This window comes from Leuciscus leuciscus (assembly GCF_965113295.1).
Source record: "Leuciscus leuciscus genome assembly, contig: HAP1_SCAFFOLD_597, whole genome shotgun sequence".
Lineage (NCBI taxonomy): Eukaryota > Metazoa > Chordata > Actinopteri > Cypriniformes > Leuciscidae > Leuciscus > Leuciscus leuciscus.
Genome location: NW_028118142.1, coordinates 21,178 through 33,066, shown reverse-complemented (window position 1 = coordinate 33,066; position 11,889 = coordinate 21,178).

Below are 11,889 nucleotides of genomic sequence, written 5' to 3'. Positions count from 1 at the left end.
TTTGACCCGGGTTCGTTTGATTTTGGTCATTCACACTGCCAGTGATTTTCCGGAATCAGAGTGCGTTCACACACAACCCGTAAAAATGCCGTAAAGACACGTGACATCGATGTGACTTGTAATCTCAGCAGCGTCTTAAGTTTGCTTATGAGCTGCGATCTCTCTCTCGAGAAACCACGCCTGTGCATTTGTTTCTCTGATTCGATCATAAACTTGCGCATTACGTACCGTTTCACAGCTGGAGAACGAGCCCGGCTTCAGCGTCATCACTACGACACGGCATTATTACGGCTTTTGTTCACACAGCGCGCGTTCCGGGACTGAACACGGCAATGTTACTAGGTCCCGACCCGGCATCGATCCCGGCTTAAATCCCGGGTCGAGTTTGCGTTCACACAGAAGGCGCTCTGGCAATTTGCCGGCAATTTGCCGGGTTCAAAGCGCTGTGTGAAAGGGGCTATAGAAACCTGCATTTTCTGTAAAGCTGCTTTGAAATAATATGTATTGTGAAAAGCGTTATACAAATGAATGTATGTATGAATTAAATTGAATTGACTTGAAAGAGCCATTGCATTGTTACTGTACATTTTAAAGTTATGGACCCAATCTGACAATACAGAAGAGTTATCACATTGTTGGCCCATTTGGGGGCGTTTCACTGATGCTTTATCCTGCATCTGTGCTTGAATATAATCATGCACAATTTCAGATATTTTTACTGTAGAATTTTGAAATCATGGACCCATGAAGTTGACAAACATAGTAGAGTTAGAAGAGCCATTGCATTGTTGGCTCAATTGGGGGCTCTATATCTCAGCTGCCTTTGAGGGTGCGTTAAAAGTTGCACTGGGGCCTTATAGGGGAGACCGGGGACAGTTGGAATAGGGGATGGTTGCAACATGTGATTTTTCTCCAATCAGAAACAAGCTAGAGTGATGACACTCATACTGCACATGCACAGTTAGACCCTCCCCCCAGCAAGAAGACAGCAGACATATTCAACATCTGCTGCTGCATTTATTGAACAAAACTTGTTTTGGAGGTATGAAAGTACATTTTTTCATGAGATATATTTTTTGTCATACTGTCCTGACTCCTGACATTTTGTATGAATTAATCAAAACTTACTTAGTTTGAATTATTGTTTTGTTGACTTCTAAGTGACCTGGTTAGCATGTGTCAAAGTCAGTGTGTCTAGCAGGCATGTGATGTTCTGTCATGGCTGATAGGGTCGGGGACGGTAGCAACAAGTTATAAATTGCATGTTTAATAAAGGTTTGTTGCATTGCAAATTGCTCAATTCTTCCTGTCTGACACTGAAATATGGAGAGATTGAATAGCATCTGTATCTATGTAGGCCCATGTTCTACACATAAACAAACAAAACTCAATAACTGTTATTTGATAAATATGACTAAATAAATAAATTATAGGCTACAATAATATTATTGAAATAAATAATACTATAATATTATAGTAGGCCTAAAACAGTTAATATTTTCAGAATTCTATATGCTCATTGAGACAAAAAGCTTAAGTTAATTTAAGATATTTTTAACGTGTTGCAACCGTCCCTGGGTTGTGTTGCAACCATCCCCTGGGTCGGGGTCAGTTGCAACATCTGACTTCTTCCATTCAAATAAATACTGTGAACGATGTGTCATATATAATCATCTTTAAATGGTATGGGTAATTAGCAGACAGATGCAAGTTTAATATATACAAATTTGGTTGGTCTAGTAGGCTACAAATAGTCTCTGAGTAACAGAGAAATGCAAAAAGTGTTGCAACTGTCCCCGGTCTCCCCTACCCATTGTGCTTGACTGTCACCATAAACAAATTTAGACATTTTTACTGTAGCATTGTGAAGTTATGCACCCATGAAGTTGACAAATGTGACAATACAGTTAATAGAAATTGCATTGTTTTGGTTGCATTTGCATTTTCTGCCCATTTCGCGTTGCTGTTTCTCAGCCGCCTCAGAGGGTGCGTTAAAGTGGACATGACCACATTATAGTAGAGCTACTTCTCTAACGAAATCAAAATTTTGAGCAATTATTACTGTGGAATTATTTTTTTATGAAGCTTTCAAACTTGACACATTACACAATGCACAAAGAGCCGCCTATTGCATTTTCTGCCCATTTCGTGGCGCTGTTTCTCAGCCGCCTCAGAGGGTGCGTTCAAGTGGACATGACCACATTATAGTAGAGCTACTTCTCTAACGAAATCCAAATTTTTTGCAATTATTACTGTGGAATAATTGTTTTATGAAGCTTTGAACTTGGCACTTTACACAATGAGCCGCCTAATGCATTTTCTGCCCACTTCGCGGTGCTGTTTCTCGGCCGCCTCAGAGGCACCCTAGTTCAAAGTGGCAAGTTCAAAGCTTCATAAAAACATAATTCTACAGTAAAAAGTGCCTAAAATGTGGAATTCGTTAGAGGAGTAGCTCTTCTATAATGAACTCATGTCCACATTAACTCTGAGGTTGCCGAGAAATGGGCAGAAAATGCATTAGGCGGCTCATTCACCATTGTGTAAAGTGCCAGGTTCAAAGCTTCATAAAAAAATAATTCCACAGTACTAATTGCTTAAAATTTGGATTTCGTCAGAGGAGTAGCACTACTATAATGGGCTCATGTCCACTTGAACGCACCCTCTGAGGCGGCTGAGAAACAGCGCCGCGAAATGGGCAGAAAATGCAAATGCAACCAAAACTGCAACTTCTCCTATTAACTGTATTGTCACATTTGTCAACTTCATGGGTGCATAACTTCACAATGCTACAGTAAAAATATCTACATTTGTTTATGGTTATGCAGATTTCTATGTTACAAAACCACAGTAGGATTTTATGAGATATCAGAAAGTACAGTTATAAGATAGAACAAATTAGTATTTACAAATATCACGCATGCATTTAAGCAAAATTAATGTGCAGTTTAAAGCAATGATAAAATGATCTTTTTTTTATAATCATCCATGTTTGATGTTCTGGAGTCCTTGCAGGAGTAGGTTTCATCTATTCAAATGTGTCTGAAGTCTTCATAAGGGGCTGGATCCAAGCTGGAGCATAATCTCTGGTTACCTTGTGAAATTTTAATTTGTAATAATAATAAAAATAAATTAAAAAAAGTATTCAATTTTTATTTTCTTTTTATTAATGCTTAAAACAATACACAAGTAATAACAGATAACAACAGAATACAAATATATATATATATATATATAAATTAAATTAAACATTAGCCTAACAAATTATGAGAATTACATGACACTGAAAAAAGGAAAAGAGTTACAAACATAATGTTTTTAAGGCTTTTTTTGTTCTCAGACAACTTAATAGATAAAAAGTATTTTTCAAGTTCTTTCACAAATATAAGAAAGAGAGGTTTAGCATTAAGATATTTAGATTTATGAATATGGAATTTTGCTAGTAACAAGATCAGATTAATCACATAAAAATGAAATTTTTTAAAATCAACAAAGCCTAGGACCACATTCTTCCAATACAACACACATTCATTGTAGATTTCAGACCTAATAAATCCTAAAACATCTTGCCAAAACATTTTCGTAAATGGACAATACCAAAAAAGATGAACTACAGTTTCACAGAAAGAGCAACTGGAGGAAATTTCCTTTTTGAACTTTTTCATGTATTGATTTGCAGGGTAGCATTTATGAATTATTTTAAAAGAAATCTCTTTTACTTTATTGGTTAAAAAAAAGAGATGTGGAAGCATCCACACTTTTTTCCAACAGATATTACCAACCACATTATTCCAGTAAGCCGTCACAGGTGGTAAAGTATGTCTTGCTGAAATAGTGAACGGACTGATCTATTATTGTTTTTATAAGGAAAAGCAAAGCACAATTTGCCAACAGAAGTATTAACCAAACTCAAAGAGACTGAAAGTAGAGATTGAGTTCCTCTCAATAAAGCAAGAGCACCTGATGGGACTATTTAAAATTCTTTGGGAGAAACAGGAAATTGAAAATTATCTAGAAATTCCTTATATGAAAACAACAATCCTTGAGAATTAATTAATTAAAAAATATAGATTTATTCTTGTACAAAATATTACAGTTATTCCAAATAAAATATTTATGAGGTGAAAAGTTGTGCTTAAATATCAAAGACCAAGCCAAAAGAGACTGCATATGAAAAGCAGATACTATTGCTGGTAATTTTTCAATTTTGTAGTTACATAACAGAAGAAAATCCAGACCACCAAACTGAGAAAAAAATATAATTAGGAATAAAGATCCACAAAGACCCTGGGTTCTTTCTAAACTGTTTCAACCAATTAATTTTAAAGGTAGGCTATAGTTTAAAGTACTAAAATCCAAAATATTAAGACCACCCTTTTCACTAATATTCATTACAACGGATTTTCTAATATAATGAATTGAGTTTTTCCACAAAAACTTAAAAGAGTATCTGGTCAATATTTTTACCAAGCTTTGACTCCAAATGAACAGATTGAGCAGCATAAATAAGCCTTGAGAGGCCTTCAGCCTTCGTAAGAAGTACCCTGCCTCTCAAAGAGAGATCTCTTTGTAGCCACTGGTTAAATCTCTTCTGAATTTTATCCATAAGGGGTTGAAAATTAAAAATGCATCTTTCTTTTTGGTCCTTCCTAAATAACAAACCTTTTCTTTCACAGGAATACCATGAATAAAGGAGTCATTGCAGTTTTTTATGGCCAAAAGCTCACATTTTTGAACATTTAAACACAGGCCAGAAGCTTTGGAGAAAGACTCAATAACACTTATTGCCAAAGGGATCTGCATAGCATCCCTAAGAAAGAGGGTCGTGTCATCAGCAAGCTGACTGATAATCACCTCTCTTTCAGCTATAGCTACTCCTTTCAGATTGCTGGTTTTTATGTGAGCACAGAGAAGCTGAGCAGCGAGAAGAAAAAGATAAGGTGAAATGGGGCAGCCCTGCCTTATTCCCCTTGAAATTTCTAAACGATGGGTAGCACCATGATTTAGAATAACAGAACTACTGCCATTTGTGTATAAAGTTCTTATGGCACTACAGAAGAAATCTCCAAATCCAAGTTTTTCAAGACACTGAAAAATAAAGCTATGCTCTAGAGTGTCGAAAGCTTTATAAAAGTCCAAAAGAAGAACAAAACTATCATCAGAAACTAGACTAGAATAATCTAAGATATCTAAAACTAAACGTATATTATTTGATATGTGTCTATTACTAATGAAACCAGATTGAGCCTCATCTATTATAGAATCGAGCACATGTTTTATTCTTTTGGAAAGTATGTGAGCCAAAATCTTATAATCATTATTTAATAAACTTATTGGGCGCCAATTGTCAATAACAAGCAAATCTTTGTTCTGTTTAGGAATGAGGGAAATTACTCCTTGAGTCATACTAGGAGGAAGTTTGTGGTTTTTAATACTTTCAATAAATACTTCCAAAAGAAAAGGGGAAAGAATATCTGAGAATAGTTGGTAGAATTCTGCTGTAATGCCATCATTGCCAGGTGACTTGTTACATTTGAGATGTTTTATGGCACCAGCTACCTCTTCTAATAATACTGTATATCCTGATCACAAAAATCTTTTTCTATAGCACTAATTGAATTTACACTTTCTAAAGAGTCTAAGAAGAAAGTGGCATTATCAGCACAATAGCTGGATTTGTAAAGATTGGCAAAAAAATTATGACAGAAGTGAGAAATAGTTTGACAATCATCAGTAACATGACCATTGACGCTCAAGTGGTGAATAGTGTTACACTTACCCCGCTGTCTCTCAAGATTGAAAAAATATGATGAGTTTTGTTCACCTTTTTCTAACCACTTAACTCTCGACCTGACAAAGGCCCCTTCTACTTTGCGTTCATAAATCTCATCTAATTTATATTGTAAACTAGTCAATCACAATCTCTCCTCAGGTGAGATCCTGTCAGGAGACACCATAGAAAGAGGTGATTTCAGACACAATTTTCTCCTCTGAAATTCTGTTTGGTTTGGAAAGCAAAGCACCATAGGACCTTAGATATTTACCAACTTTTTAAAAGTTCCCAATATCTACCAAAGGCTCCTTCCTTTTGTGCCAAATCCCAATGTACAGAAATCCTTTTTTTAAGTTGTAATTTAACTGAATCGTGCCTTAAGTGAGAAATGTTCATTTTCCAAAAGGAACTATAATGTGGCGCTACAAAAGAGGAAAATCTAATATTTATAAAAATTGCCTTGTGGTCTGTTAGGGGAGTAACAAGAATATTTACTAAAACATTCTCCTTTGGTATGTTACTCGTGATTAACCAAAAATCTATGCGAGACTGCCTAGTACCATTTTTATTACTCCTGAGTATTTTGATTTGGGTGCATCTCCCTCCAAACATCAACCAAATTGTATTTTTGCATTAAGGTTTTCAAAGCATTACTAGAAGATCCCGACTGCTTAGGAGGCCATCTGTCGACCAAGTCATTTAAAGTAATATTAAAATCACCACCCACCAGTAAGAACGCCTGTGGATACTTCTGAAACCAGAATGAAAATCTATCATCTAAAGACTCAAAAAGTTTGTTATTTTCTGTATTAAGGTTGTATCCATAAATATTAACCAATATAAAAAATAAATTGTTCCAAGAAATAAGTAAACATAAAAAATGACCAAAAGGGTCTGGAAATGCCTCCAGAACATTTCCAGAAAAAGTGTTCTTTAACGATGTTACCCCTGCAGATCTCTCAGAACCATGAGCAAACCACAAATCATTATTCCACTGTGATCTCCAGAATTTTGCGTCATTAGCAACAGAATGTGACTCTTGAAAAAAAACTAAATCAGTTTTAAGTTGTTTTGCGAATAAAAATAAAGCCTTCCTTTTAACAATGTCTCTCAACCCCCTAGTATTAAGAGAAACTAGTGATAAAGACATAAAAAAAGAACAAAACAAGTAGTACAGAAGAACAAATTATCGTGCAGTAACTAGAAGAATGTATGTCACTTGTCCGAGCAACATCACTTGTAACGATAACTAAAAAAAAAGCCTTTGAAAAGTCCTTAACAGACTCTATGCGCTGCAACCAGCAACTTCAAGTAAACAGCAACTTAAAACATTACTGGAGAGTCTTTTAGTTTAAAGGGAAAAAACTCGAGAACCATCACTTGACTGAAAAAAAGGATGTTAAAGACAAACAGATTCATATCTTAATTTCTCCTTCACCGTGAATAAATGCACGAGCTCCCGCGAAGAAAGACGTTTTCCCGGCATCCCGAGCCTGTTTCACCAATGGCCACAGCTTCGAGCGCCTCTCACAATCACCTTTTGAGAAGTCTTCCTTGAAGAGAAGTCCATTAGCTTGGAGAAAGGTAGAAGTCTTAGCCTGCTTCCAGATTTCATTTCTTATCATTCGCGATGTAAACTGAAGAATAATGTGTCGGGGACGGGAGTCAGCTGCGCTCTTCTTGCCCAATCGATGTGCAATGTCAATCGTTTCCTAGAGCCGCCCTGAAACTTCAGGTAAAACAGCTTTGCAGATCTTGATGGCCTGCAGACGCACATTCTCATCCTTATCTTCTGAAACACCATATAGCCTTAGATTCCATCGTCTGGAAGACTCCATCTCATCCATTCGCTGTTCAAGCATTTTGACTGGCTTTTCCAAGGCAAGCATGCGACCCTCAATCTTGCACATCTTATTCCCCATCTCTTTAATTTCAGCAAAAGTCAACTTTCATGTCAACTTTCTTACTCAGCTAATCAATTCTTTCAGTGTTGCCACTCACCAACTTTTCAATGCAATCGGACCTTTCGTTGATAAGTGTCACGTTTTGGGTTTGTTCTTGTCATGTTTCTGTGTCATGTCTTGTTTCCATGTCTGTCATGTGATTCCCTGTTTGTCATGTGATCCTGCCATGTCTTGTCATTGGTTAATTGTCTGATCATTGTTCACAGGTGTCCCTTGTTTTGTCATTAGTCTGTGTATTTAAGCCTTCATGTTTGCCATGTGTCTTGGTCAAGTATTGTTTCCTGTATTCTGCTGTAGTGTAAGTTTCATGTTCATGCCATGGTTTTTGTTTTCATGCCACGTCATGTTTTTGTTTCATGTTTTATTTTAGTTACAATAAACTGCACTTGGGTTCTCATTTCTCAACTTGCCTCCAGTGGATCCCTTATTACAGAATACTTGACCCTTTACCATGAACCCAGCAGTTGTTGCCCTCCTTTCTCTTTGCCAAGACAACCTCACCATTGAGGATTAGCCTATGTTGCAGAGTTTTGTGAACTCTCTCACCTGGTGGACTTTAATGATGTGGCTCTCAAAGACATTTTTAGGGTAGGTTTGAATGAGCCTGTTTGCTCCCAGCTACCTGGGGGAAAAATTCATTGGTCTCTGGCACAATACATGGACTATGCCCTATTATTGAGCGGTTCCTCATTTACTGTGGGTTTTGAGGAGAAGCCCCACAAACCCACAGTATCTGCCAAGCCTGAGCCATTTCACGACATGCCTGCCAAGCCTGAGCCACTTTACGTCATGCCTGCCAAGCCTGAGCCACTTTACGTCATGCCTGCCAAGCCTGAGCCACTTCACGTCATGTCTGCCAAGCCTGAATCTCTTCACGTCATGTCTGCCAAGCCTGAATCTCTTCACGTCATGTCTGCCAAGCCTGAATCTCTTCACGTCATGTCTGCCAAGCCTGAATCTCTTCACGTCATGTCTGCCATGTCTGGGTCTCTTCACGTCACGCCTGCCAAGTCCGAGTCTGTTCACGCCACGTCGGCCGCCGAGCCTGTGTCTCCTGACAAGATGGCCGCCGCCGAGCCTGTGTCTCCTGACAAGATGGCCGCCGCCGAGCCTGTGTCTCCTGACAAGATGGCCGCCACCGAGCCTGTGTCTCCTGACAAGATGGCCGCCGCCACGCCTGAACCTGAGCCCTCAGTTATGGCTACACTAACAATTATGGCCACAGCCATATGGTGTGTGTGGTCGGTGCACACATCTGAAGTTCACGTCACGTCTGCCGGGCCAGAGCCTGTTCACGTCACGTCTGCCGGGCCAGAGCCTGTTCACGTCACGTCTGCCGAGCCAGAGCCTGTTCACGTCACGTCTGCCGAGCCAGAGCCTGTTCACGTCACGTCTGCCGAGCCAGAGCCTGTTCACGTCACGTCTGCCGAGCCAGATCCTGTTCACGTCACGACTGCTGAGACTTTTCACGTCATTTCTGTTCTGGAGTCGGTCTGTTCCAGCCCATAACCCCATAGCTGTCCCCAAGAAAATTTTGGGGGGGGGGCAGTAGGGTCCTTGATAGGACCATGGAGGCCGCGCCGCCCTGGCCACCTGAGCTGTCTGGTCCGCCCTGGCCACCTGAGCTGTCTGGTCCGCCCTGGCCACCTGAGCTGTCTGGTCCGCCCTGGCCACCTGAGCTGTCTGGTCCGCCCTGGCCACCTGAGCTGTCTGGTCCGCCCTGGCCACCTGAGCTGTCTGGTCCGCCCTGGCCACCTGAGCTGTCTGGTCCGCCCTGGCCACCTGAGCTGTCTGGTCCGCCCTGGCTTCCTGCACTGCCGGATCCGCCCTGGCTTCCTGCACTGCCGGATCCGCCCACGCCTTGCCACGGTCCAGGTCCGCCCACGCCATGCCACGGCCCAGGTCCGCCCACGCCATGCCACGGCCCAGGTCCGCCCACGCCATGCCACGACCCAGGCCCGTCCACGCCATGCGACGTCCCATGTCCTGTCCCCTTGCACGGGCCTGGCCCACCATCCCTCCCCCATGACCTCCTCCACTCCACCACCCTCCTGGTCTTATGTTGTGTTTTGGTTTTGTTGGGCGTCGGGAGATGCCCTTAGAGGGGGGGATTCTGTCACGTTTTGGGTTTGTTCTTGTCATGTTTCTGTGTCATGTCTTGTTTCCATGTCTGTCATGTGATTCCCTGTTTGTCATGTGATCCTGCCATGTCTTGTCATTGGTTAATTGTCTGATCATTGTTCACAGGTGTCCCTTGTTTTGTCATTAGTCTGTGTATTTAAGCCCTCATGTTTGCCATGTGTCTTGGTCAAGTATTGTTTCCTGTATTCTGCTGTAGTGTAAGTTTCATGTTCATGCCATGGTTTTTGTTTTCATGCCACGTCATGTTTTTGTTTCATGTTTTATTTTAGTTACAATAAACTGCACTTGGGTTCTCATTTCTCAACTTGCCTCCAGTGGATCCCTTATTACAATAAGTTGGGACAGTGTGCCAATGACACCAGCATTGGAGGAAGCAGTCTTGACGGACTTCATTGTTTTTTTCTTCGCAGCAGGTGATTCGCTCGGGGTCACCGGTAACTCCGGAAATTCCTTCTCATCCATGATCATCTCTTCTAGCACTTTCCCTTCAGTACAGCTTTGACTGTAGTCGTGATCACAGCCAAGCTGCATGCTGTCGCTAGTGCTGTCCCTAGTGCTGTCTTTTGAAGAATAATTTAAATGTTGGTTTCTTTTCTTCCCACCCATCCGCTGTGACGTTAAAATTCGCTTAAGATGGAAAGCTAGCAAGACAATACTACAAATCAAAAAGTGTAGTCTCTAAAACCAAATTAGGCTAATATATAACTTTTGTGATGAAGAGCTCGACAAAAAGTGTCAGATCAGGTGGCCATCTTGGGATTAATCCAATGGGCTGTCATTCCAAGGAAGCTTTTATTATTACAAGTCCATATGTCTGCGGTTGTGGAGAGACATATTCCAAACGCTCGAATGTTTTTTTTAAGTTCATACTCCATATCCACATAGCATTTATCTAGATGCCTTGCAAATGTCTTTCGGTCCTGCAAGGGTACAGACCTGTCCGTCACGGGTATCATCGTAAGCAAGTCTCTAAATGACTGCGATTCCACAGTTGACAAGGGCAGCATTTCCTCCACCACATACGCTGCCTGCTACAGCTCTCTTCACCTGTCCAGAAGTTACCTTCCCTCCCGATCTTGAACAAAAATCCAATCTAGCTTGTTTAGATGAGGTTGCACCGCTCTCGTCTCGGGCGTGGGTAACATTATCCTCCTTGGCGACGAGTTTTGTCGTAGAATGCACTCTGTTCAAGTGCTTCAACAAATTGCTGGTCGAGTTAATAGCGGTAGAAAGTTCTTTAGAAATTGCGCACAGTTTGCATTTAACAGTTATATTTTTGTTTTTACGCTCAAAGAACTCAAAATAATGTTTATATTTCCATTTGAAGAAACAACCACCACACTTGTCGTCTCCGTCCATTTTAGCAGCACGAGTTCTCCGGTAATTCATTAAAGCGCATGCTCAATAACTGACGCAGCCGACCCAAAACGTGATTAGAAATGCATTTTAATTTATTTACTTTAATATTTTTTCTTAACAATAAATTTGTAACGCAAGTAACTTATTTTTATTGACATCAGTAACTGTAATCAAATTACATTTATTTTAAATGTAATGAGTTACATAACTGCGTTGTCACGAAAAGTAATTAGAATACAGTACTTTGTTAGCCTGGCTAACGTCAGACCTCGTCTCATTGAGACATGGTCTGGGAACCACATGTTCATTTTCTCGTATTTGAGGCGTGGTTTACGAATGCCCAGAGCCGTTTATTGGGTGCTACGAATGTCTATCAAATGCGCCTGTACGTAGCTCATAGCCAACCGTTTCAATTATACCAGATGACGTATGTAGAGCGACATAAATTCGACGAGGAAGAAGACGATGGGTCAGAGATTTATGTGTACGCGATGGCGTTCAGCGACTATTGCCATTTGTGCAAGACAAACATGAGGGTAGAAGGTATATATGGATATAAACAAACTGCTGCCTTCAGTGTGTCGCATAGACGTCGTCATCGTCTTGCTGCTCCCTCCCCGTTCTGAGATTGGTCCCCTCGCTGAGGTGAAAATC